The sequence below is a fragment of the Pithys albifrons genome, chromosome 12, assembly GCF_047495875.1.
Source record: "Pithys albifrons albifrons isolate INPA30051 chromosome 12, PitAlb_v1, whole genome shotgun sequence".
In the NCBI taxonomy this organism is placed as follows: domain Eukaryota; kingdom Metazoa; phylum Chordata; class Aves; order Passeriformes; family Thamnophilidae; genus Pithys; species Pithys albifrons.
The window spans coordinates 11737856-11763912 of record NC_092469.1 but is presented as its reverse complement, the minus strand read 5'-3'; positions in this window follow the sequence as shown (position 1 = coordinate 11763912).

The window sequence follows — 26057 nt, the reverse complement described above, 5'->3', positions numbered from 1 at the left end:
CCCCAGAAGGCATTTAGGTGTGATTTATGTCTGTGACTCCTGCTTTATGGTTTTTCAATACTAAGGGTTAGCAACACAGCCAGCTTTGTTTCATGAGGTAAAGCCGAGCTGGAACACTTCAGATAATGGAAAGTCCCTGGTAACACTGATACAGCTGGTTCCTGCCCGTCTCCCTGCTGCAGCTGTTTGCAGAAGGGTTCTTATCTGGGGCACAGCGCCTCAGGCATGCCCGAATCCAACCTGGAGCTGGAGTGCCTGTGGACAGTGTGGTGTCTATGCAAAAAAACCCATCGCAAGGGGGGGATAGAGGCATCCCAGGGGTTGCACTGAAAGCATGGATCTGGCAGAGGCAAGGGTGGGCCACGGGCAGCCCACCACCTCCAAGCACAGTGGTTTGAACCCAGGGTGCCTGTACTTGTGTCGGTCCTGTCTGCACCGCATTGTCTGCTCCTGGATAACACACTGATCACATGTCCATGACTGTATGAAGAAAAAAATAAACTGTGCTTTTTTTGCAGAGGTCAGATATTCTGACTGGGCATCATTTATCCCCTAATCTGTGGATCTGGGCTGCAGGCTGGGTAAATGCTTTGCTCACTGGCAGAGCCCTCTGCAGACGTGTTTACTCATCTGCTGAAGTTTACAAGAAAGTATGACCCTTGTGCATAGATCCCTCGTCTGAGCAAGGCTGAATTTCATTTGCTGTATGCACAGAGGTGATGGACACATGAATTTCAGGGCTAGATTAACCCTTCAGCATTCAGTTTTTACTTGTTGCATATCCTTGACACATATTTGGAGGATCAACTTTTGCAATTTCAAGATCCATCCTGACACCTATAGTGTCTTCTTTCTTATTTCAGATCTTCAAAAAGCATGAGATTTGCTTGAAAATAGTGAGAGTCTTTCTGGATAAATTAGGAATTTTAGGTGTTTATCTTCCCAGACATTAGGTTGGGTATGTTTCTTTGTTCTACAATGATGGGACCAACAAGGATATTTCTTCTTGTTGTCAATACTTGTGTTGGATTTAGACATTGAAGGGGTTTGTCTTCCTATCCCTCTTTAAAACTCATGTGCACATGAACTAGAAATGTGCTGTCTTATGCAGCGGTTGTCTTGGGTAGGCATGGGGTACTTTACTCCTGTCTTGCTCCACAGCATGACCAACCACAGAGTCAAAGCCTGACTGTGCTCTTACTGACCTGTTCACATGTTCCTACTGCATGCTGATTTTTAGGCTGTGATTTTTTTTCCTGCCACTCTATGAGAATTCCGTGTATTTATTGGCATCAGGATACAGGTTTAGTGCACATGAAACCATCTTTTCTACCCTGGGTGCTCGACTTCATTCCTAATCCATGCTCAGGCATATACAACTTCTTTGGCGACAAGGCACGGCTTGAGCAGGAACTTTGGCACTACAGCTTTAGAATGTGCCTTTAAAAAATGCAATCAAGTTTTTTGCTTTTGCAAATAAGACTTATATTACAATGTTTAAAATAAGCATAATTATGAGGATACTCAAATATACATGGGGTTTGGTTTTTTTGTGTAGAAGAATTAAGCCAAATTACAACATGCTTTTTTAGTCATATCAATGGCAGCGTAGGTATAAAACTCAAGAGAATTATGTCTTTAATATCTACTTTCATGTGGCGAAAAAGATCAATTTATTTGAATTGGTACATCTGCTTTATTTGAAACTTTAAATTCATCACATTTTCAGGAAACTCAAAAGCAGCATTTTACTGGGCTTTTGCTTTTCAATTACCAGGGAGACCATCTCTCACTAATTCAATAAAACAAGAGGTTTTTTTTATTATTATTTATTTTAATACCAACCACAGCTATGACATCTGTGAAAGGAGCTTCTGTGTTATTAAACTTCTTAATAAAAATGTAGCTCCCTCTTCTGTTGACCCCGATAATTAGTTGTTGATGTTTTAAGGAAAAGAATTTACAAATATGTGTTCAGAACTGCAGCTGATTTCTTTACATTTTTCTCTAGCTACATGGGTTTGTGAATATCCAGCCAAAACCCTCTATATGTTTCTGCTCAGAATTACAGGTAGCAGCATTAACTGATAAAGCAGTTCGTAAAAATGAATTGTTTGCATTTTCTAAGCATACTAATATTATGTTCTAAAATAAAAATGCGCTATAATTATACTGCAATAAACACATAACATTATTAACATTTATGTCTAAATTATGTTTCACTTTGCTATACAAGGAGAGAAAGTGTAGTCAGTTCTTTCCTCAGGCTTTAGTACAATAGTCCAAGTGACATTCAAAGATGTTAATATCTCTTGTGGCTTTGGAGATGGCCCTTCTCCTTAAATTGCTCAGTCTTACTGAGTCATTAGCGAGTTTCATAGAAACTAATCAAAAGCCGCTCTGCAACAAAGTCCCCAAGCTTCCCTTATTACATTGTATTTTAAATTACTCAAGATACCAGAAAAAGGGGGAAAATGCAAAAAAAAATCAAACCACTAATTACTGGCAATAAACAGTCTTGGCTGTAAACTTCATATTTCAGGTGAATTTGCATGCTTTCACTGGCTCAGAATCTGTCTTTATTATAAACCTCATTATAAAATGAACATACTACAGCCTCTGAAGAAATCACTGTAATAAATGAGCTTTGCATTCACAAGATCAGTTCCCACATGTGTGAAAATGTTAATATTCCCGTGACTGAATTCAATGACATAATGAATCTACAGTGGAAAATCAGTCTGCATCAAGCAAAGACAGGCATAACTGTGCCGGGCTGTTCTTGGCAGACAGGACATTTTGTATCTCAAGTTAGGAAAGGCAAATAATTGCAGTTGGGTGCCAGTGAGTGCTAACTGGGCATTAAGGGCTAGATCCTGAGGCTATGTTATTCTACTTGTTGCTACACCTGACTGGAAAATGTTGCTTGAGAGTAAACAGAATGAGAAATCTACTTCAAGAGGACTCTTAGATCCAGGACAGATACCCTTTTAACCTTTAGTCACATCAGGCATGTTTATATGATCTTTTGGAACCAGATGTGAACAAGTCCTTCCATTCTTGCTGCCTTTGGGTTTGAACCAGCTGTAAGATAAAGACAACACACTGGCAGTGTGATCCCATATCTATGGACATGTTGGAACTGTTACTACATGGAGCAGCTGTAGAGTTGTTGCTTTCATGTATTTCAGGTAAAAGTGAAACCTTAATACTATGCAGGTGATCAGAACATTGAGTAAAACTCAGTGTCCTGACTTTCTGGTACTGAGAGTTGCAACTGTAAGAATTGTGTTGGACACCACGGTCAGGAAGAATTGGTTTGTGTATTTAGAAGCAAAGAAGTCATGAAGCTGTTAGTACTAAATCTTGAGGGCTGTTCCACTGGAGAGTATGATCAGTTAACTATAAATTCACAACAGATTTATTGCCTCTTAGATATAGCACTTGCCAAACTGATTCAAAAACTGAATGACACCAACCTTAAAATATGAGTGTAATTGTAATTCTTTTCTGAAAGGGCTAGAGGAGGAAAGGTAGGTCTGAAATTAGAGATGTGTCATCCATAGGCACCTTTTCTTCTAATCCAAGATAGTAAGGGTGGGAATTAACACATGCTGAATTTAGGAAAGCAAAAAACATACAACCTAATGCCACTTTTTATGACATGAAGTCCCCTGCTGCTCCAGAGGAAAAATCTCCAGCATCAGTTTGGGAGATCTAGTTTGGTTTAATTTGGGGGTTCAGCTGACATCTCTCTAAATTCAAGGGGATTACACTGACCAAAACTTAGAGGAAAAGAAATTTAAGAGCTTAATAGCATTCCTGTGAGCATATCCACTTTGTTGTATGTATTACCTGAGAAAAATAACCCTACAAAATATAATGTGTGCTGAAAGAATGCTTTAATTGTTTGTGAGTCAAATAGTTCAGTGCTTCGGCATATAATTTTGTTGTTAGTCCTTTCAGTCCAACAAGTATGTTTGTTTTGAAGTTCTGAATGTGCATTGCAGGAGCATGTTCCTTAGCCTTCAGGTTTTGTGCTGGTACTTCTCAGGAATTTTATGCAATCAGTTGATGAACTATCTTACAGAATTAATCACATACCTTCTTTTCTCATGGGTCACCAATAAGCTTCGAAGTCTGGGCTTTAAAATGTACACCAGTCATACTAGTGCTTGATGTAAAGAAGTAAGTAGGCTGTTCTTTTGTGGTAGAGAAGAAGTAAATAAACACATGTCAGTTCCTTCATCATTTGGTACCTTGACTGTCAGGAAAAGTGTTTTGGACCTATTATGGCTGTCAGGTGGGAGATATGCCAGGTTGTGATAAGCAGCAGTCAAGGATGAGAATATCTCGAGTTCCTGGTTCTTGGCTCTACTCTATTGCCCCTTCCTGTAAGTTGCCAGTTATTCTGAGAAAGAATCCTTTTCCCTCCATCACTGTCTGAAGAAGTCCTAGGTGAGCTGGGGGCAGCCAGTGGATGTGATGGCTTGGTAGCATGCAGAGTAGGGCTCTCAAATGCTGAACACCTGAACTGAGATACACTAAGCCTTCTTGATGTGTTGATGCAATGCATTCATGTTTCACACGACCTACTTAAAAAAAAAAAAGCAGCCACTTTGAGCCAAAAAAATGTCAGAGTCTAATTGTGAAGGGGGCTGAACAAGCTATCATAAGATAAAAGCAAATGAAAAGGTGTCTCACAAATTCTTGAAATCTCCTGTGAAAACAAGCAAGAACTGGAGCCTGAGCCAAGATGTCTCTAAAACAGTGCTGCATGTCATGAAGACATTGAAATCCACTGATTTCCTGCTGCTTTCACTTGGTCCTAGGGGCATGGACATTCGTTAAGGTAAATCAGGACCAGGATAAGCCAGCAGAGGTAAACCTGGAGTTGAGGTATTGTGCCAGCATATTTATTGTGCCAGTATATATAAGAAAGATCCTGATATTTCTATTGTTCAACATATAAAAGATGGCACGGGACTATATTTAACTGCAAAAGCACAATGCTTTGAAGTGCAAATATGAATAGCATATTACACTCAACGATCCAAACATTCCTATCACGTTGTCCACAGTGATTCTCTTTGTGACATTTCACAAGGGGAAGAAATAGGAGAGGGAAAACTTCAGAGGGTAAAATTGAAGCATTTTCAGCAAGCAATATGTGCTGATAACAAAGCAACAGTGCTAAACGGAGCTCTAACTATATTCAGGTAACTATTTGGTTAAAATAAACACACCATCTACTGGCACACATCTTACGTGCAGCCTGTTCATAGTTGAATAGAACCACTCGAGTTGCTGGTCTGCCTAAGATTTTCAGTTTGCACCTTGTAACAGCTGGTGCATGTTAGTTGTTACAGCTGAGATCACTTATAAGACTATTGGATTTTTTTCTTGCATGTTCTACCATTCTAACCCTCCTCTTTGGTTTACTGTCACTGATTCTCTGCCGTAAAACTGGAACTATTCATTTTTATCAGATTTGCTACAATTCTGGAATTACCTGCTTTGCTGCACCTTCTGTTGCGATAGATGTCAGTCAACCGGGAAGCTCAAGGAGAGTGAAGTGCCCTCTGTGTCCATAGGGCTCTACCTGAAGGAGGAGATGCAGTTTCTTCCTGCAAGATTTCCCAAGACAGTCTGTGAATGTAGTGTACCATTTCGTGCATCTCTTAATGGTCACAGTTCACTCAGGTACCTGTTGACCCCCTACAGACTTCAGAACAACCTGCCTCCTGTTTTGCATCTTATATTTCTGCTTTGTTTGGATTTCTGAGACTGAGTTGGGCTCATGGAGAGATTTGAAGAAACAGCTTCCTCAAAGAAGATTGACTGGAAGTTGGTCACCACTGTTATCTACTTCATTCTCACTACTCCAGTGGTGTGAGGGGTGGGAACACATGTGGGAAGGTGGCTCTTGGGGAGCCAGGTTACAAATGCCATATGCAGTGGGACCAGCCATTCCCCACTCCCCACTGGGAGAACATGCTGTAGGAAAAGGCCCCATCTTCACCTTTACAGACTCAGCTGAAAGCTTTCCAGGTAACACAGGCAGAATGAATAGGAAAGTTTAGCAAGGGAAGGCCACCCCCACCCTTTAGCAATCTCCTCTTTACAGCCTGTTTAAGTCCCTGGAGACTTATAGGCATTGACTTCTGCATTCATGTCCTTTTGAGTTATGTCCTCTCACCAGTAATTTTGTGACTTTATTGATTGCTTCAGCCTCATTCAGGACATTTCATTGGCCACCTAAGATAGGCTTGCTCTGGATTCAGACTTTTATTGGCTAAGGTATGGATGGTCCAGTTTGCTTACTTACTTCTTTGTGAGTTTACCAGGCCTTTTCACATCCTGGCCAGTAATCCACCATTTCTTGCTTTTTTAACACAACTCCTTGTCTTAGGTCAAAGGAACATGAATTCTCTCCAGGCCCAGCCCTCTGTGGCAAAGGCTGCCTGTACCTTGCTTGTGCAAAGTTTGTCATGTAGGTCATCTCTTCTTCTATTTTGTAGGCAAACTGGACAATAAAAACCTTCGTCTATAAATTTTACATGCTGTGTCAGCTAATGTTTTTGGAGCCCCCCTACACTGAGCTGAAGTGAATGCATCCTGAAACAATCCCTATTACAGAGGTAATTGCTTTGTTACATAAATATTATACCATCAGGCATCTCCCTATCCCTGTAAAAGTAAGGTTAGCGAGACTTGAGATTGCTGGAGCCATTAATCAGTCTGTTCTGGTTCTTTTGAAATTGAGTGGGATGGTTAGGGGTCATTTATCAGCCTGTCCCAGACTGTACTTATGAATAATAAATGGTTACTAGTCCTGGAGTTACAGCTCACTAAGAGTGAAACCTTTTGGTTTCATTGAATGAAACCACAATTGATTTCAAGGGTGGCAGGATCAGACCCTTAACACAATTTTGATTCACATATGAACTGTAATCTGACAAACAAAAAAAAAAGTCTTGTTAACATTATTCCAGTATCATTTAAGCAGGAAAATAACTTCAGAAAGATGGTAATTGGATGCTGAGAATGGGTATGAGATGGAATAAGTTGAAAATGAGTTGGGTGAGACAGAGAAGGAAATTGTGGAAAATGAAAAATGTGTATGATTATATTTCACAGACATATGTTTTTAACTCCTTCATAGAGAAGGTTTTTCTCAGAGAAAAGTGCTAAACAGTTTAGAGCAGTTCTGTGCTAAGTTATGGGTGTTACAAATGGATTTGAGCTTAAAATGACATCTAGCACCATCTGTGTCCCCCATGGGGGTGTATGGAGAGCACACAGCGTCCCCCTGAAATGCATGGCTTGTATTAGTCTGGTTTTCCTGAGACATAAATTGGCCAGGTCAGCCAGAGGCAAGCCTGGAGTCAAGGCCTAGGTTATAGTGCAGTTGTAGGATTGTTCAGCAATGCCAGCTGTGGTGATCTCAGTGGGAATCTGGGAATATTTGGTAGTATTCTTAGTACTTTAATTTCTGAAAATAGGTGAAAATGTGATAGCCTTTCCATATATAAAATAAAGTTCTTAGAACTTGTGATTGCTGAGATAAATTTCAGATTGTGATTAGTGTCAACACTAAGTGTTTTAACAGGACTAGTCCATGAGAATGCAGAAATAAATGTCAAATACCTTTCTTGTTGTTTATTAGTATCTAAAGCTTTTGAAAATTTGTGTTTGGCAGGACTAGTTGCCGAAGTGTTGATTTATGTTTAGACTTTGTACTTAGAACTGGGGTTCTATGACAGTCAGCCTTTTTTGAACCAAACTCTTTCATGTGAAGAGACACTGTGTGCTCATGCTGAATTCCACTTGGGCCATCTGTTAAATGGCTGCTAATTCAGGGGGACACAAACACTGGAAAAGGACTGAAACTCCTTTGGTAGGGACAGCCCTCCTTTGGATGGAGGCATTACATAGCCTCTGGCCTGCCTGTCCTTGTGGGCTCCCCACTGAATCTGAAAAACTTGAAATTACTGTCATCAGATCTGGGTGGAGAGGGACCTGTGGGAGGTACATGTGTGGCACTGTGTTGGTGATAACAGGGACTCAGATGACAGAAAATCCCAGGGGCCCAGCAGCTTTTTTTCAATATATTTTCTGGTAGGCGTAGTCATCATTCACTCTCTAATACACGACTTGATTTATTGACAGGATCCCTGTTCATAAGCATATTCAAAATCCATTTGTTACTGTGTCCAGTCTCGCCACTTTCACAGGTTTTGCCATCTGATGCACACTCTGCGTTTTGATTCAAAACAGAAATAGCCTGATGAAATTTGTTGCTAAAAGGACAGTTATTGCACATCTACATTAGTTATTTTTTGTTGCCTCAAGGGGAACCAAAAATGTATGTTGTTTCTAATTAATTGCTGGGTTATGTAAAGAATGCTCCATATAGTGAAGTGGAGTGGGATACTTGACACAGCAGTGAGATTCCCCACTTTACACAGCTGAACTTTCCCCATTTTTCTCCCAATCTTGAGTAGCTGTTCTTGTCCCACTGAGTCACAATTCAGGTAGATGGTTGTATTTCTTTAGTGTGCAGATGTTTATAAATAGAGATTGATTTCCATAACATTAACCCCTCACTGAAGGATGAGATTGGAGACTTCTCCTGATACAGTGAGAGAGACTGACTAGTGCTTGCATACAACTGTTTTCCCTCCCAGATTTTCTAGTTTTGTCGTTAGGGTTTCTTTCCTTAGTTAGACCCATACTCAGGTTGTGTATTCTTAGTCCTGCTTCCATTTAGCATCCAGTGCCAGTCACTTATGCCTCAAAAAAGTGAAAATGAAGGGTAAGTTTACGCACTAGTGAGGCCTTAGGATTTTTATTTAGGCAACACTAGAAGCAATGGCCACTCTTTTAAAGCACCTTCTGCAGGGGTGGAGGTGACAGTCCCAGGTGGAAGGACACAGCTGTGCATGTCCAAGATATTCTGATCTCCATGACATGACTTTAATTCAGTTAGTGGTTTTTATCCTGGCTGTCAGAAGTATGAATAAGTGCAGGATGAAGTCCTAAATCTGCCAGTTTATGGAAACGTGCGCATGGTGTGTAATGCCAGAGAAGCTCAGGCAGTGAAATGAGTCAGAGCAGGTACAGTATGGTAGCCATAAGGATAGGGGGTCAAGAAAATAGTTTTCAAGGGTATTCCAGGTGAACTCACTTACTCAGCTGCTGAGCTATCATGTTGAAAGGGCTCATCTTCTCCATGCTGCAGGGATGCAAATGTGCATCCCTCTGCAGAAGTGGGTTACAGCAGTGGGAGTTGCTCAGAGCTGGATCAGATACTTAGGGGTAAGGGTGCTTGTTTTTTTGATGTCCCAAACCCTTCTTGCAGTCCGGTGAAAAACACCAGGAGATGTTTGTGTTGTCTTTTTTTATTGTTTACAAAAGGGTTCTAGCATGACTGTACTTCTATACACTCCCATGAAGCCAATAATATTAACTGGTGTTAAACCTCTGGTCGATTACTGGATCTGTTATCTTTATGCTTAAATCTCTAAAACCCTCTCAAATGTTTATGGACTTGCTATTGCTTTTGCTGGGCAGTATGCTGTGAGTGTAATAGCCACTTTGTATACCTTGGGTAAGTATTAAAAACTGTTTTAAATATTATGTAGAAATCCATATGTTGTCTGGAATCCTGCTCTGCTTTTCATAAAGAAAGAGAACAGAAGAAACAGCATATATTTATCAAAGCCCTATTTCTTCAGATAGCTTAACCTCTGCTTTGTAAATTGTATTTAACATCAGTATCATATTCTGTCTTAATCTACTGTTGCATTTTAAACTCTGTTCCCATGTCAGTCTGGAGTGGTCCATGCAAATCAGTCCAATGACAGAAAACAGGATGGTATATGGTGTCTCTTTAGTGTTATATCCAATTTTATGCTTTGTTGAGAGCAGAAGTCACACTATAACAATCCCTCAAAGGCTCAAAGCTAAAGGAACATTAATCAACGGCAAGAGTAAGTGACTAAATATAATATCCATGTTGGAGGAAAGGAGCTTGTATCTGGTTCCATGCACTCCATCTGATGCCTGGGACTTTTTTCAAGTAAGGTTGAGGGGGAATCTTTAGAAAGAAATATTTGACTAAGAGTGATTTATCATGAGACAGGGAAAAGTCCACTGGGAAAAGTCACTGGCCAAGTACATGTTGACTAAGTAGATCAAGAACGAGTGCCGCAGATATGTCTCAGTTCTAAATGCCTGTTGGCTGGTCTCATTAATCTGCTAAATTACCCAGCTCAAATTGCTTATGTGTAAGTGTTACATCAAGGTACACTATTTTGTATTAGCTGCCATATAAAAAGGAAACAGCCACCGAAGGTAGGAGAGAGTGAGGGTGAGTTATTGGCTGTTAAATAATCCAGCAACAAAGTACTTACTCATGGGGAAAAAAATTGCCAAGAAATATTCACATGGGTATCTGATAATGCCTAATTTGTTCCCAGAATCACACATCATTGTTTCTCCATGCTCCAGAGAGAGGTGAAAACAGCGCAGGAGAGAAACAAATATACACACAGACACACAAATAATTAACAGGCACACGATCATTGAGTCCAGTATTAGATCTAGAATACAGTGAAGTCACAGCATAGGAAATGTTTACTATGAGCACAGATGAAAAAAATTGACATTAGGGCTGGCTGATTGCAGTTATGAATAACAATTCCTGAATCATCTATGGCAAACCCTTCTTACAAAGGAAATGAATTGTTGCAACACAATACATCCTTGCTGTATTGATATGATTAGCTAGTTATCCATAACATGTTGTAATTTGTTTTGATTTTTAAGTGTTCTTTAGCTGCAGAGCCTTAATGAGGCTTCTCTAAATTGATTAGGAACTGCAAGATACAGCACGGTTCACAGATTATTTCAGAGGGCTGTCAACATCCTGTGACTTTCATTTCATTGGATTTAATGATCGTTGGAAAAGGTGTGCATTACAGCCAGATACAATCACATTTGTCAGCATGATCCTTTTAAGTGCAATTCAATTAAAGTGTTATTCTCTAATTTTATTATTGCTCAAGCTGAGTGCTAATGCTGGCTACCAATAAAACTACAGGTAGATAATGGTATACAATTTAATTTAACTAATTGGAGTTTAGTGATCTAACATGCTTTTCATATCTTAATTCTTTGAATAATCTTTGATTTTTGCATCTGCTACAATTCTTTTAATGGAAAAGGGCAACTGAAAACATCAGTTACATTTGAGATTAAATTATCTAGTAACATCTGCCTTTAACAGTGTATCAGTATGCATGGGAATTTTCCTCTATTACCTGCACTTGCAGCCGTTTTCCATTGTCAGTGTGCTTGACCTTGAAATTAATTTATCTAACTGTGCTTACATTCCTTATTAAGTTAACTGCAGACTTGGAGTGCCAGAAACATTCTCACCAAGGGGAAGCTGGCTAGATGACAAATTAAAGGGTCAAGAGCAGAGATAAACCAGTCCCTCCAACTAGACAAAGCCTGTATTTTTTCTTACCATAGTGAAGTGTTGCAGATAAATAAAGCACAGATGCAGGAGCACATAGATACACAGGGATAAGAGTATTTGATTTACTTGTAAACTCCTTACTGCTGCCTTTCTATTCCAGTGGCTTTTTGTTGGTTTCTTGTATCTGCTTTATTTTGGGACACAGATATTAACACTTGAAAACTGAGGGGAGGCTAAATTCTCTTCCCTGCAAATTTATAACAGGAAATTCTATGACCGCAGTGCCTCAAGCTCTCTCAAGTCTATGCAGGTGAATTGAATGAACCTTAAAATATTTCATCAAGGCACAACAAAACCTGAGCTCCAGGATGGTGGTGCTGTCCTGTCTCTCCAAGAGACCATTGTCTTACATCTGGCTATGATCTCTTGATGTGACTGTAACATTTTGAATTAGGCAAACTTCATTAAAGAAAATGAATGAAATTTAGGCTACATCACCTTGTGTAACAGGATGGCTTTATTTTGAGCTCTCTCTACCCACTTTCTCTTTTCCACAGAGCCCACATATTAGTGCAGAAAAAAGTTTCAACTGTGTTTTGCCTTTCTGACAGTGACGAAGCCATTAAGTCACTCTTTGTCCTAAAGTCACTGTAAGTGACTGCAGTGGCAGTATGTCCACAGAGCACTCTGAACTTCTCTGACGACCTCTCTCAGGTACTTGCAGTATATCCATTCCTCCTGTAAACAAATGCATGTCTATCTTTAAAGGATTTGTGACATCTCTGTGACAAAGCAAAGTGGTATCATTCTCAAGATATAGATGGCAGTAAAGGCACAGGGGAGCACAAGTTGTTGCCTAAGGCTGTGCACAAAACTTCTGTGCAGGTTGTGCTGTAACAAGGGAAAAGTAATGACACAGGAAAGTAACCCAATAGCCCAGGTCTTCTCCTAATGGCCCCATCACCAGGCTTCTCCAGCAGTGGTGTCAGCTACTGCCAAAAAGTGAATTCTCCTTTTTCTGCTCTGTTGTGTATGGATTCATGTTCTTACCTTAAAGCAGCTTTTAGAAAGAAATCAAAAGCACTTACAAGGCCCATTTCTGGATGTCACAGTGTTTTTACCAAATGCAAAGAGATTTCACTGAATAAAAACGATTGTCTTTTTCTCTTCCATGTTCTTCAGCTATGTTATTTCCAAAAAAGAATGAGCACAAAGGCCATTTCCATATGTTCTTACTCAGCTGTATGCTCAGTTTCTATCTAGACTCGGTTATGGCGCACTTTCAAAAATACATAATCCAATATATAACATCAGTCATTTGCCTAAAACCATTTGATCAGATAGTTGGGAAATCACAAATGTCCTTCTTCTTGGTGTGAGTCGTTGCCTGCACTTGACACAATCTTTCACACTTTAGATGAATTGAGTCCAGATTTCAACAACTGGATCTTAGTTAAAAAAAAAAAAAATAAAAAAAAGTACGAAAAGTAGCATTGATGTCAAAGGCAGGATGGAGGACTCGCTCTAAATGCACATATGTGGGAGTGAGGATGCTGGCTGCCGACATGGACTTGGCATTGGGATGGGCATGAGAAAATCCTGAATGTTGTTGAGGCTGCTGATTGCTGATAAATCACTGATGATTGTCAATTATGTTGTGTTATAAGAGTCTTGACAAGCGATTTATTCTGTCCCTGCTACCTTCCAAAATCATGACGCTGTTAATGCGACATCACTGCTCACACTACACAAAGGGTTGACTTCATTATGGTAATGCACTATTTAAGTTTTCCTGCTTTTGCTGCTGTGATTATAGAATAGGTTTTGAATTCCCAGGACACCGGAATTTGCCCATCCTGTCATTTGTACATTGTGGCTACTGTATCTGATGTTAGTTATTTGATTGAACTATTTTTAAACTAGGGACACTCACTGGCACGTTTCATAACTAGCTTAGCAGAATGTCATTTGGTGATGCCAAGCTTAGCAGGTACTACCCCTCAACTATATTATTCAAAATAAAATTACTCAAGACATATGTTTCCTTTAAAAAGGCCAAGGTGGATTCTAAATTTATAGTATTTTAAGGACAACGAATCCAAATAAAATGGGTGATGGGCCTTTACTAGCTGTGAACTTAGCCTAGGAACTAAGAACCAGGCTGGGCTCTGTCTGGAGTGTGCTAACCTGGAAATAGAGATCCTACTGATCAGTTTCACTTCTCCTTCACCCAACGCTGATCTCATCCATGAAGAGACTCTTTTAAAAGGAAATGAGCCATTTAACTACCCCAGAGCTGGATGCTGTGGTGTTTTCTACAGAAGGTGAAGAGAAAGAGATGCCATTAAAATGATGCATCTTCTTTCTCTTTTCTTTGACTGTGAGGAATGCAGAAGGATCCTGCAGAACACTTGAACTTTGAATGTTGTTTAAGAAACAGAAAATTTTGTTTTTCATCATATTCAGGATTTTGGTCCAGGCCACTTGAAATATGAGTTGTGCTGAAATATTTCAACAAGTAATTTTGCAACCATAACCATTTCTTGAATTGAGATGCATCTTACTGAAATATTTTTCTTTATTTTATGTGACATTCCAGGTTCATCTGCAGAGAAACTCTTGAGAAGCAAGATTCAGGTTTTGTAAACTAAACAGTGATATATTCACTCTCACTTAAAGAGCTCTATTTAGATTTTCCACCAGGGATAAATAAAGGAAATGTATTTAGATCTAAGTACTCTGTCATGATGCAGTGAAGTGTAGTCTGTACACCAGACCTAGCAAGCTGTTAAATGATGCCATGGGTACGGTGATAGTGGAATTTTAGATGAGGTTTTATTTCATGTATATTAGTTTTTTGTTTCTTCTCTATTTTTCAGAAATGTTTTATTGCTTCTATCAATTGCAAGAGTGCATAAAACTTTAATGATGAAGCAGTAAAAGAAATGATCTCCAAATATTACTGCAGATCCCTTGATAGATTTTTGTGCACTATGCAACCTTTGTCTGAGCTAATTAAATAACTAGCAGAATAATTCTGGGGATGCTTACAGATAGCATTGCTGTGATGTTATTTCCAGAGTGGATTTTTTTTTCCTTAAACCTCCTTGTCTAGGAAGCAGCCCCAGAGCCATTTAACCAGAGAGGTATCAGGCCTGAAATGATTAACATAGGAACAGGAATTAATGTGGAGAAAAATAATAATCAAGAATATAGCAAGCCATCGTTTAAACTGTGTACAAATGAATAGAACTGAAAAGAAATTAAGTGTTTGGTGGGTTTTGGAACATCTGCTTTTATAAATCATCATTAACATGATAAAGATAATCCATCTATTTTTCCATTCAGTGGGTTATGTATATTTTCTGGTATGACTTCTGGTTGGAGAAGTTTCTGTTTTCCATCTGAGATTTAAATATGCTATTCAACGGCTTTACTTTTAGTGCCCAACTAAACTCTGAAGTCTGAAAGACATGTGTTTTCAGAACCCAGTACTTTTTGTTTCTAATCTGACTCGTTTGTATTACAGTAGTACAGCAAGGCCTCAAATGGATTTGGTGCCCTGTTGAACTGAGCTCCAGTGTAGAGAAAAGGAGTCTTTGCCCTGAAAAATTAACCTTAAAGGGACAAAACCAATTAATTTAACAGTGCTAAAAAAGGGGGGGAACTGAAGCACTGATTGGTGAAATGGCTACCCATTACTTTGCTATCAGCCAAACGTCTGCTGAGCAGAAAAAAAGACCCAGAATTCTTGCTGCCCAGTGCATCCTGTGTACCCATCCTTCTGCAGTGGTTGTCCAACAGAATGGAGCTGTGCTGGTTTTGCTGCCCTATCAGGAAAAAAGACCAGTGTACATAGATTTATTTGAGTCTTGTCACCATTTTAAATGTTCCAAGGAAGGGTAGGACATCTAAATAGTCCTAAGACAGAGATTTAACTGATGTGAAACCTAAATGTGTTTCCAGCTATGATCTGGTAGCACATCCATAACTTTGACAGGGCATTTTCAAGCCTCTGACAGCAGTTTAGCTATTAAAGAAGAAAATATCAAATGCTTGCAGGAATTAACATGAATATGCAATCTGTAAGGGCATTTCAGCAGCCACATCAAAGACAGGAGGTCAAAGTCCCATTAAATGGTCCAGATGATCCTAAGAAAGGGGCTTGGTCCCTCAGACCAGTGCCTGCTGTGAGCAAAAGCCAGGTAATTTGTGGTGAGAAAAGTAATCTGAAGCCTTTGCACGCTGTCCTCCAGCCACTCAGCCCCTCAGTTACTGTTGTGTGTTGTTACCAGGAGTATTGTGGCTTATTGCAATGATGCAGGCACTGATCTTGGCTATCGAGCAGATCAGATTCTGAGAGAGCCAAGAGGACCTAGAGGGTTTTGTAGATGAAAGCCACTGGGTTGAATTGCATTCAGGAGCAAATGGCACCATGCTGAGCTTAGATGCAACCTACTTAGCATGCAACCTACTTAGCATACCTTACAGCTCCACTCTCTGCACACTGAGGCTCCCTCTGTGAGGGAGGAATTGGTGTTTTCTGTGAGGTAGGAGAGGACTTGTGTCACCTGTTCAGGTGGGAGCAGAAAATGCATTTTTGGGAGAAATGAGTGTAGATGGGATGTCTCAGCTCTAGGCTAGCTCTCTGTGGGTGCTGACAGTCCCCATGGCCTGAACTGCCTCAGCATCATGCTAAATTATTCCAGTGGGCTGTGTTTGCACAGATCGGCTGAGCAGGGGGAACATAAAGGATCCAACTTTGTAAGCATGCTCTCTAGATTAAGAACTTGGCCAGAACTCAGCTGTGTCTTCCTCTGTGAACAGAGGCTGAAGCAAGACAGCAGTTGGCTTATTACAGTAATTATTATTTATTTGTATTAACTGGTAATAGAATTAAGTGAGCAATTTATTTCATTCTTGAAAAAAATTAGGGTGCTCTTGAATAGAGCCCCTATCTACAAACATAGTACTCAGTGCAGACTGTCATTTCAAGGAAATTTCTCCACTATGATCAACATTTATTTTAATGCTGAGCTTTTACCAAGTTGGTATTTGCAGCAGTTGATATACTGATGATGTTTTCCTGCAGCCCATACAATTTCACTCCTGACCTGGTGATGACATCGTCTTGCAAAGCTTCCCAGAAGCACAGACCTCTTCCTCCCAAATGCAGTAATTCCTGGAACAGTGATACTTTAAAGTGGTTGCTGGAGGTACCCAGAGTGATGCAGGTGTATTTTAGGATACTTGTGAGCTGGCTCATTTCTGAATTGTGGTGTTGTATATTTTTGTTTCTATTTTTAATCACTGTTCTAGTTTGCAGAGTTTTTCATAATGTCAATGTCTGCTGCAACACATGCTGCATGAATCATTCAGCAGATCCACATATTGCATTTGAAAGCTGCATCATCTCTGGGTATAACGGCAAATTATGAGTAGTAGTGACCAGAAAAGAGCTGCACTCGTGATACAGTTTCCATTTGTTTTGATCTCCTCAGGTTTTTAATTTACTGCTTTGATTAGGAAATTTCCAATGACCTCTAAAGAGTGACAGATTCTATCTTCTCCACTAGTGCTGAGGCAGCTGGGAGCCAGCCCTCAGCACAGTTTGGAATCATCTTGGGGCTGTTGTAGCTGATGCTTTCAGGGAGCGTTGCTGACGGGTTGCTTTTTTAGCTTAAGGTTGCCAGAACATCGGAAGCTTATGTGTATGCCCTGACATCCCCTGCTGCTGGGGACTGGGGAGGCTCTCTGTCTGCATGGACTTTACTGCATGGAGCAGAGCTACCAGCATAGCAGGATATCCATGTCCCCCACCGGCAGCAACCTGGAGCGCCTCTGCATGCTGATTCAACTGTGCCTCCTCCCAGACAGGCTCTCACTGGAGTCCCTCTGCCGCATTACTGAACACTAAGTAGCTTGAAGTGAGTTGTCTTCTTTTTTCTTCCCCAGGTTGTTAGCATAAAATTCAAATAGGTTAGAATAGTATTCGTCTCTAGCACTGTGAGGGGACAGGGGCCTGGCTAGCCCAGGTAATCGTAACTGAATTCAAAGCCCATCGTTGTGCTTTCAAGCAGCAATAGGTTACTCATTACTGCAGCTTTGAACAGCTTCCCTGTGGGTTGTGCGTGTCTCTGCCACCAGCACTACTGGCACCGATCAATTAGTGTCACAAGCAGTTTTAGAAGGGGCCAAGCAGGGAACGTGTGTGGATCTATTCTCCCACCTGCTGTTCTTACTGGTGAAGCTGGAGGGATCTGGCCTGCCAGCATGGTATCTCTTTGGGAGCTAGTTAGTTTGGGAGATTACAGAAAGCAAGATATATAATCTGCCTGATCAATCTCCTTCACAGTCCTGTAAAGGGAATAGGTAAATGTCATTTTCATAACACAGGCATAGAAATTGAGGAGTAGAGGCCATATGTGCTCCCTGGCACAGGCCCCACCCGTCAGATCCAGGAGCACAGACACTGGAGCAGATATCTCCCTGGGAATATCTGGGATGGGGAACACTGCCCCTTTTGGAGGGAATCCCAAGGAAGTACGAGTGGCAGGCAACCATAGTGAACACAGGAGGAGAGTCACTGTACCTGGTGCCCTTTGAGTCTGCTGGATCCAGTGTTCTCCAGAGGGGTCCTATCATGAGCTCCCCTGTGCTGTCTGTCCCCACCCTGGTGCCCTGATGCAGTCAGACTGTACCACTCCCTTTCCCAAATGCCTCTCTCCCATTCAGCCTGTGCTGTTTGGCTGCTGGAGGGGAGACTTGCTCAGTGTGCTGCATGCAGCACCTCTCACCAATCTGGAGGCAGGGGGTTTGTGCTCCCACCTCATTACTTAGGTCAGTGGAAATAATGACAGTGTTTTTCTTAGATGTGCATTCAGAGAAGTCTGCAGTTAAGATTCTATCAAAAATGAAAAACAGTGTGCAGCAAAATAATTATTTTTGTAAGGCTTTTCAGATTTTACTGATGATGAGGGAAACAGCGGGTGTTCTCGAAGAGAATATATATTTTATTGATGTCAAGGAATTACTGCATCAGTATTAAAACTTCAGGGACATGTAAATGTTCGGGACAGTGAAACATTGCATTATTATGGAAAAAAATGTGTCTTTGAATAAGAGAGAAAAAAAGAACTGAAGTGTTGCAAGAAAGTTATTTCTATGACTATCTGTGTGATATCTATGGAAACATGCTGTTGATGAAGTGGGTTGTGCTTCCTCTTGTGTTGTTCTTGTCCTTCCTCTTATGTTGTTCTCTTGCAGCTCTGGGATAGCTCATAAAAAAAAAAAAAAACATTTTTCACCTGCTATCTGGAATTTTTGATGTTCTAATTTATCCCAAAGTTTTTTGTTTTCATGAAGAAAGAGGAATGCTTTCTTTTCCTTTGCCCCTGTCCCATTTCAGTGTTCCAGTCTATTAGGCAAAAGACAAATTTTGTTTCCTGATAGATCAGAGAGAATGCTCAAAGCAATCCTGTGTGATGTGCACAAACCCAGCCCTTCTCTTTGGAACCAGCAGCACAAATGCTTCCCTCGAGGGCAGCACTGGACGTGGTGCAGGTCTGTGCAGGGGCCCCGGCATCAGCTCACAAGCAGTCACTGTCTGGACTGCAAATACCTTGCTCAGGTACCTGCAAATCAGATGCTGTGCTGTGTAGACACCAGGAGTGCTGCAAGGGCAGTGAGACCCATCTCTGAGGTACCTTTCACATCCCCAGCTGCCCTCTGCAGGTGCAGTTCTCTTTTTTCTGTTTCTCTCTGAGCATTTGAAATGCACATCTTGCTCATTTAAATTTCCTGCTCGTCCTCAGGATTGCAAGCTGGGTTTTCTCTAGGGGAGAAGTGGACAGTTACGAGTATAGTTCCACTTTTTCCTCTTAAAGCCTTCTTTCTCCATACTTGTAAGAAGATGCCAGTAATAAATATGTTTTCTGTTTTGGTTTTAATGCCATCTCAGTGCTGGCCAAAATCTTGTTAGGCAAGAGTCTAATTGCACTTGCAATTATCCTCACATAACTTGCTTAATTAGAGGACCATTGTATACTCTACCACTAAACATACTTTTGGGAGAAGAGAATTGCTAGAACAAATTTTGCTGGAATAGTTACAGTAGCAGAGGCTTTTCAGCACCCTCCCCAGGCTTGCCAGGCCCTTGCAGCTGAGCAGCTACTGAAGAAATCCACTACCCCCAAGAACAGGCCTTGAAGAGCACATTCATTCATTGCCTGTCAGCTGGGCTTTGCTCGAGTCTGAGGTTTTGAACCTGCTAAGAAGTTTAGCAAAAAAGCCTCTGGAAGCACTTTGGAAGTGGAGCTGAAGAGGATCCGTGTTTCACAGACTCTTCTTCCCAAGCTCAGTCTTGTCCTGTGTTCATCTTAAAGAGATACCATCCTCCCACATTTACATGTCTGCTTTCCCCCCTTCAACAATGCAAGAGTCCTCAACCTACTATTCTTAACCTTAACTGACAAAAAGATTGTAATATAAATAGGACATTTATAACTAGCATTGGAAATCCCTTCTGTTGTGTGATTATCTATAAAGTGTTATTACCCCCTTTTTGCACAGGAAAATACGCCTGGATTTTCATTGATCTACCTTGAATCAATGCTTTTAAAAATCTTGGACACATTTTACTTAAGAGCAAAAGCATGCATTTTATGTTTTGACATGGTATTATTGATTGGAAAGGAGAGAGCAGTGCTCTCCACCTGACTGTCTCCTCCGTTTCCTAGTCTGGCAGTGTCTGGTAGCACAACACCCTTAATGGCTTTGCTCCTGTTTTCTCTGCTTGTTGCCTCTCCTCTTTATCCTCCCAGTCCTCAGCACGGTGCCTTTCTCAGTTTTTTAAAGTAATCAATATTGTGCTCAAGCCTCCTGGTGTTCGCTGTCACTCATATTTGGCACAGCTATAAATTATGTATGGGTCTTTCTTGGCCCATATAAAATTTCTATTGCATTTGTCAATTGCTAATCAATAGTTCACTTTTCTTATCCTCAAAGACACCATGTGTTCTGAAGTTTTAACACAAGCAGACTACCTTCTTACATGCAGATGAGGAGAGCAGTGAGACTTCAGGTAGTGAGGAGGAAGCTGCAGAAGTACAAATCTACACCTGGTGGTGTATTTGAGAAGACATTAATGAAAATTCTCTACCTACAAGGCTTTGCTTTCTTCATTTCACTGTGGAAATACATGTTGCACAGGCATGATTGGCAGTGTTTTAGCATGGCTTTGCTTACCTGTGACCCTTTCAACCTCCATTGCACAAGATGCTCACAGTGGTAGATTGTTTGAACTTCCAGAGCTAATGGCATCTGACATTTAAGTCAACCTTAAAGAAATCTCAGCAAACCCAGTCACTTAAACTAATATGTCAGTGTCTCTTTAAGGAGGCATATTGACAGTCTCTGTAAAATGTCATGTTATGTTGATGTCTCAATCAAGTGCATGATTCCCCCCTCCCCAAGTTTTCACAAGCTTTGAAATTGGGTTGTAAACAGAAAGAGGAACAAACAATTCCTTTATATAAAAAGTGCTTTTTAAAAAAGTTGGATTGCTGACTATCTGAAATAAGTGAGCGAGCCCTGTAGCATCAACTTGTGCTGTAACATCTTTAATACATACACAAGTACTGTTAGCTGAGGCAAGGAGAAAGTACCAGTGGAGTGAGACTGCTTGAAACCATATTTTGCTTTAGGCAAAACAGTGTGCTAAAAGAGCTGAAAACAAGAAAAGCTGCCTACTGCTATCCCTGCAACATTAAACATCAAAACTCGAGCCATTTGTAGTGAAGGTTGGTCGCTTGAATAAACGCTTGAGATTTGTGAAGCTACTGGTCACAATGGGAAGAAGAGAGAAGACAGCTTATTCCTTCAAAAACCTGACAGCTCTCATCACTCCAGAAGACCAGTTGTTGTCTAAGTAAATCCTCAATTAGGGCTGTTGGCTGCAGATCCTGGAGCTGCGCTCGATGGAGGGATTTGCTAGAGCACTCTCCATTTACAACTGTGTGTACTACAGCACTTTCTGATTCGGAGTCCAGCAGGGTTTGACCTTCAGGCCATGCTGTAAAGGTCTCTTCGCTTTGGAACAGATGGTGCCACTTTTATTCACACTGAGTAGTGCTTTCCTCCTTAAGAGGGCTGACATCTCAGCTAAATTACACTAAAGCAGGTCCAGCTGTCTGGCTTTTCCAAGCTACACTGAGGGAAGAGTGGGTTTTCAAAAGGGCATAATTCTCAAAAATGCAGAGTGTTCAGGGGCATTTGAGTGACTACTTGGTGTCCAGGCTTTTGCCTGTGAACTGGGGAGGTGTGAGCCAGGTGTCACACAGCAAGGAGACACCAAAATGACCAAGTCTTGTGCAAGGGGGTGTGCAGCTCACCCATGCTATAGCAACTTCCTTTATCATGATGGAATACAGAGGTTGATGATGAATTGGTAATAAAAGTGGCAAAGAGATTGTATTATTAATGGAATAAGAAATAGTAGTTTCATAAAAAGATTACTCTTTTGCATGCGTTAAATCAATTTCTCTGAAACAGCCTAAGGTTTTGGGGTGGTTGGGCAGAGGAGTTTGGATGACTGGATGGTGAATCCAGATCATGGAAATCTAGAGATGGAGGTCTGGATCATGGTAGAGTTGGAGATTGTGGAGATCTCAGTGTAAATCATGGAGACCTAGGGAAACTCCACTGGTCTTGGCTATTCCAAGTTCCCACAGGTGTGACCAGGAGTATTAGGTGGCACATTGTCTTTCAGCCTGCCCAGAGGTCCCACCTGCCTGAATACAGCAGGAGTGCTTTCCCCAGGAATGCCTGTCCTGAGCCAAGAGGATAAATGTAGGAAGACTGATAGCCAGAAGGACTAAAGGAGAGTCTTGTCCAGTGTCATCAGACATCAGAGAGGCAGACTTGGCTGTTAGGATCACCTCTGCTGCCTTCCTTCTGAAGCTTCTGCCCATTAGGAGAGCTCCATTAAGTGTTTAATAAATTTGTTTGAAGGACTCGCTGCCCTATGCCCTATGCTGATTAGCAGCATCACTTCCAGATAAGTGGTGTGTTTCAGTGTGCAGAAGCCCTGTGCCTGTGTACCTCTCATTGTACTTCTGGCAGGGTTTTATCCAGTAATTTCTATGACAATATGTTAGATTTCTGGATGGAACTTAGATGGAGAAAATAAAAAAACATGGGGAAAGATTAATTCAGAATGTAAGTGAAACTTCTTTGCAATGAGAGAAATGGGTAGTGCATGTAGCACATAAACACTCAGGTATGATCTGGGCTGTTTGACTTCAGTATCCTCTCCTCTGCCAAAGGCTCAGCTGTGTGACTAGTCAGGCAATTCATGAAGACCGTAGGCTTTCGTTTCAGTCATAGCAAAACACATCAGTAAAGGAACCCTATGAGCTTATGAGACTTAGCTAAAAATCCAGAAAAGCTTTTAAGTTTTGTGACTTTTAACTCATCTTCTGATTCTGCAGGACTACTTATTTTGGCATGTGTGATGCTGAACTGTAAGGGACATCAGACAGTAGCCCTTTCTTTTTTCTGTTCATTCTTTGTTGTCTCTGGCAAATGGGGACAGATTAGCTGAGGTTGAGTGAAGAGGTCACTGCCCTCAGCTATCTGCTGTGTCCCCACTGCATGGTCAACTGAGCCATTTGTGAATTAGCTGCTGAGCCACTGATTCCTACAGCACAGAGGTTTAAAGTGGGCTGAAATTGTTTATGGTTAACCTGCGCATTAGTTCAGAAGCTGAACCACAGTGCAGAAGTGGTTTGGATGCTGCTATATCAAGAGTGGGACAGTGTGGGGCAAAATAACTCTTATTTACATATCAAGCAAAGCTGATGCTACTTGTCTTTTTATTTATGCTGTCTGAGGTGATGATTAAGGCTCTTACAGCTTGTTGTAATTTGTATTTCTCCCTACACAACCTATGCTCTTTCTCATTCCTGAGAGAAGAAGACATTTCATTCACTGCCTTTCCCCCGAGCAGGGAGGGGTTTTGTGCATTCACAGAGCCCACTAAAGTCAGCAGAGAAACTGAGAGTGGAAGATTTGGCCATGCAGAGAAAGTTGCAAGATGAATGAGGTTTTTTTCCACTTTGAATTTCCAGGAACATTTTCTTGGTTCTATTGGAGCTTAGAGAATGGCAAGGTCACTGTTTTTAAATATCACTCCTATATAATTATTTTTGAAGACTCTTTTCAGAAGGAAGAAATAATTTCCTTGGATCCATTGGTCAGCTTGGTATCTGCCCACAGACAGTGTCCAGGACGTGCCGTATCGATAGACATACCAGCCAATTTGCATGCATCTTTCAGCCTTTATTGTTTCTGTTTGTAGGGCACCTTTTTATACTTAGAAGTGGGAAAAGAAAGATGTGCTTGTCCAGTACAGAATACACCTCTCTGTGCATCCTTGCATATTTTTCTTTTCCAGTTAGTATTTTGCCTTAATATTGAACACTTCCATTTTCAAGCAGATGCTTAGGAAAGCTAGCAGGGAAAGAAAACCTTTTCTTGCTGAGACCCTAAGAACTGCTTATTTGAACTCTCTTTTCCCTCATGTCTGCACTAGCTGAGCTGTGCTCTTACAGTACTGCAAAGGGCTCAGTTCTCAGCAGCACAATTCTCTGGAAAACCACACTGCTGGCCATTGAATGGTGCCAGACCTTTCTGTAAGTAGAAATCCTCCATGTTCTTTCCAAACTTTGATGAGCCAGTGAGCAAGACCAGAAGTGCTGCTAATTCCCTATGGGCTCTAATTCTCATGGTGCCAATGGGAGCTGCTCATCCCCTTTGGGGAAAGAATGGGAAACAGGAGGCCAGGAGCACTGCTGGTGCCTGCTGCCAAAAGTCTGCAGAGGGGCTGGGTTTGTAGGATTGTAAATCATCTGGAGCAAGAGAGCTACGTTAGTTAATCCCAGATGAGGATCAGATCACCTGCCTTGCAGCCCAGGCCATTTCCCCAGGACCACTGCACTGGCTCAGATCCTGTTGGCTCTAATTCCACCCTTTGTTCTATTTTTGTACAGTAGGTTTTTTAATTAGTAATTCTGCTGAATTTATAACACATTGCGACCGCACGTCCCCTGAGCATAAATAGAGCACAGAGAAGAAAGGGGGCAGTGATTTAATGACAGATCATCGTGGGCCCAATTCATAAAAATGTTATACTTTTTACGTAGGATAAGGAGCATCCGGGTAGCATATTTGGAATTCATTGAATCTTCTTTCTTATGCATAAAAGTTGCCAACTGCTCATTACTCACTGAAGGGATTCATAACTCAAAAGAGGGCAGAAGCAGAAGAAAAATGAGCATGCCCTACTTAATGTGTAAAATTCAAATATTAAAAAAGGAGGAAAATCTGGCAGGGTTACAGGGTAAGTAAATCATCCCTTTAAAAAAGAAACCTCTAATAATTACCTAAGTACAAGATTCATGGCTGATAACTAGTCAGAGCAAAGATATGTGCATAACCTTACTTTAGCTTTTAAACAGCACTCATGATTATTATTGTTTTAAACAATAGCAAGTCTGTTCTCCTAGCAAACTGTGCAGTTCAAACAAAACTTTAATATATTTATTGGAGGAGCCACATGCAGGAAATAGATTGTTAGGAGAGAAGATGTTCTTCCATTTACGGTGATCCTGGAGCAGAGAATACAGAGAAAACACATTAAGAAGCACTTCACATTTTTCCTTTGCTGTAACCCAACCCAGACTTGTGCCCAGAAGAGACAGCATCCTTTGATCATTGCAGATCCATATTGACATGTCCCATGCCATCCTTCACTCTCTAATCTCTCAGCACTGTGCACATTGAACACGTTGCTGTACACACACTCATTACCGTACTGAACAAGAAACCACATATACTGTACTAGAAACCACAACTAGACAAAAGTCATTGGTCAAAGATCATTTACATTCCTTTTTAGTTGCTTCTCCCTCCAGAGAAGCTCTGACTTATCAGGAGATTTGAGCTGTAGTTGTTTTTTTTTTCCAGCACAGTGCTTCTTTAGACTTGGGTGAGGACAGGAAAGGTTAGGGAAGATGCTGCTTTTTCTTTTCAATTTCCTGAGTTCTTAGCTCTCTCTTTCACATTGAGCCTGAGACACTTTGCTCTGCTGTCTCTTCTCACCCATCTTAGCACCTTTCATGGAGAAAAGAGAAGGTGGAAGTAAAGGTCATGGCACATGTGTTGTAACTGTGAGGACAAAAGCCCTGGCAGCAGACAGAGGTGCAGCTGTGCCTTACGGAACGCAGAGCTGCCGTGTCACTAGTGGTAAGCCAGTACCAGCTCAGCACAGTGTACCTCCACAGTGAGGTGAGGTTTGGGGTTTGAACACTTAGATGGGGAATAGTGCTGGTATCAGGTAGTGGATGAAAAATAAAAGATGTTGTTTTGAAAGCACTGAGAATGTTAGGCAATGGTCTAACATGATCTAGTAAATGAACTGGAGTTGGACCAAGGGTTGGACGTGATGATCTCAGAGGTCTCTTCCAACCCAATTGATTCTATGATTCTATGGTCCTTTTGCAACACAGCA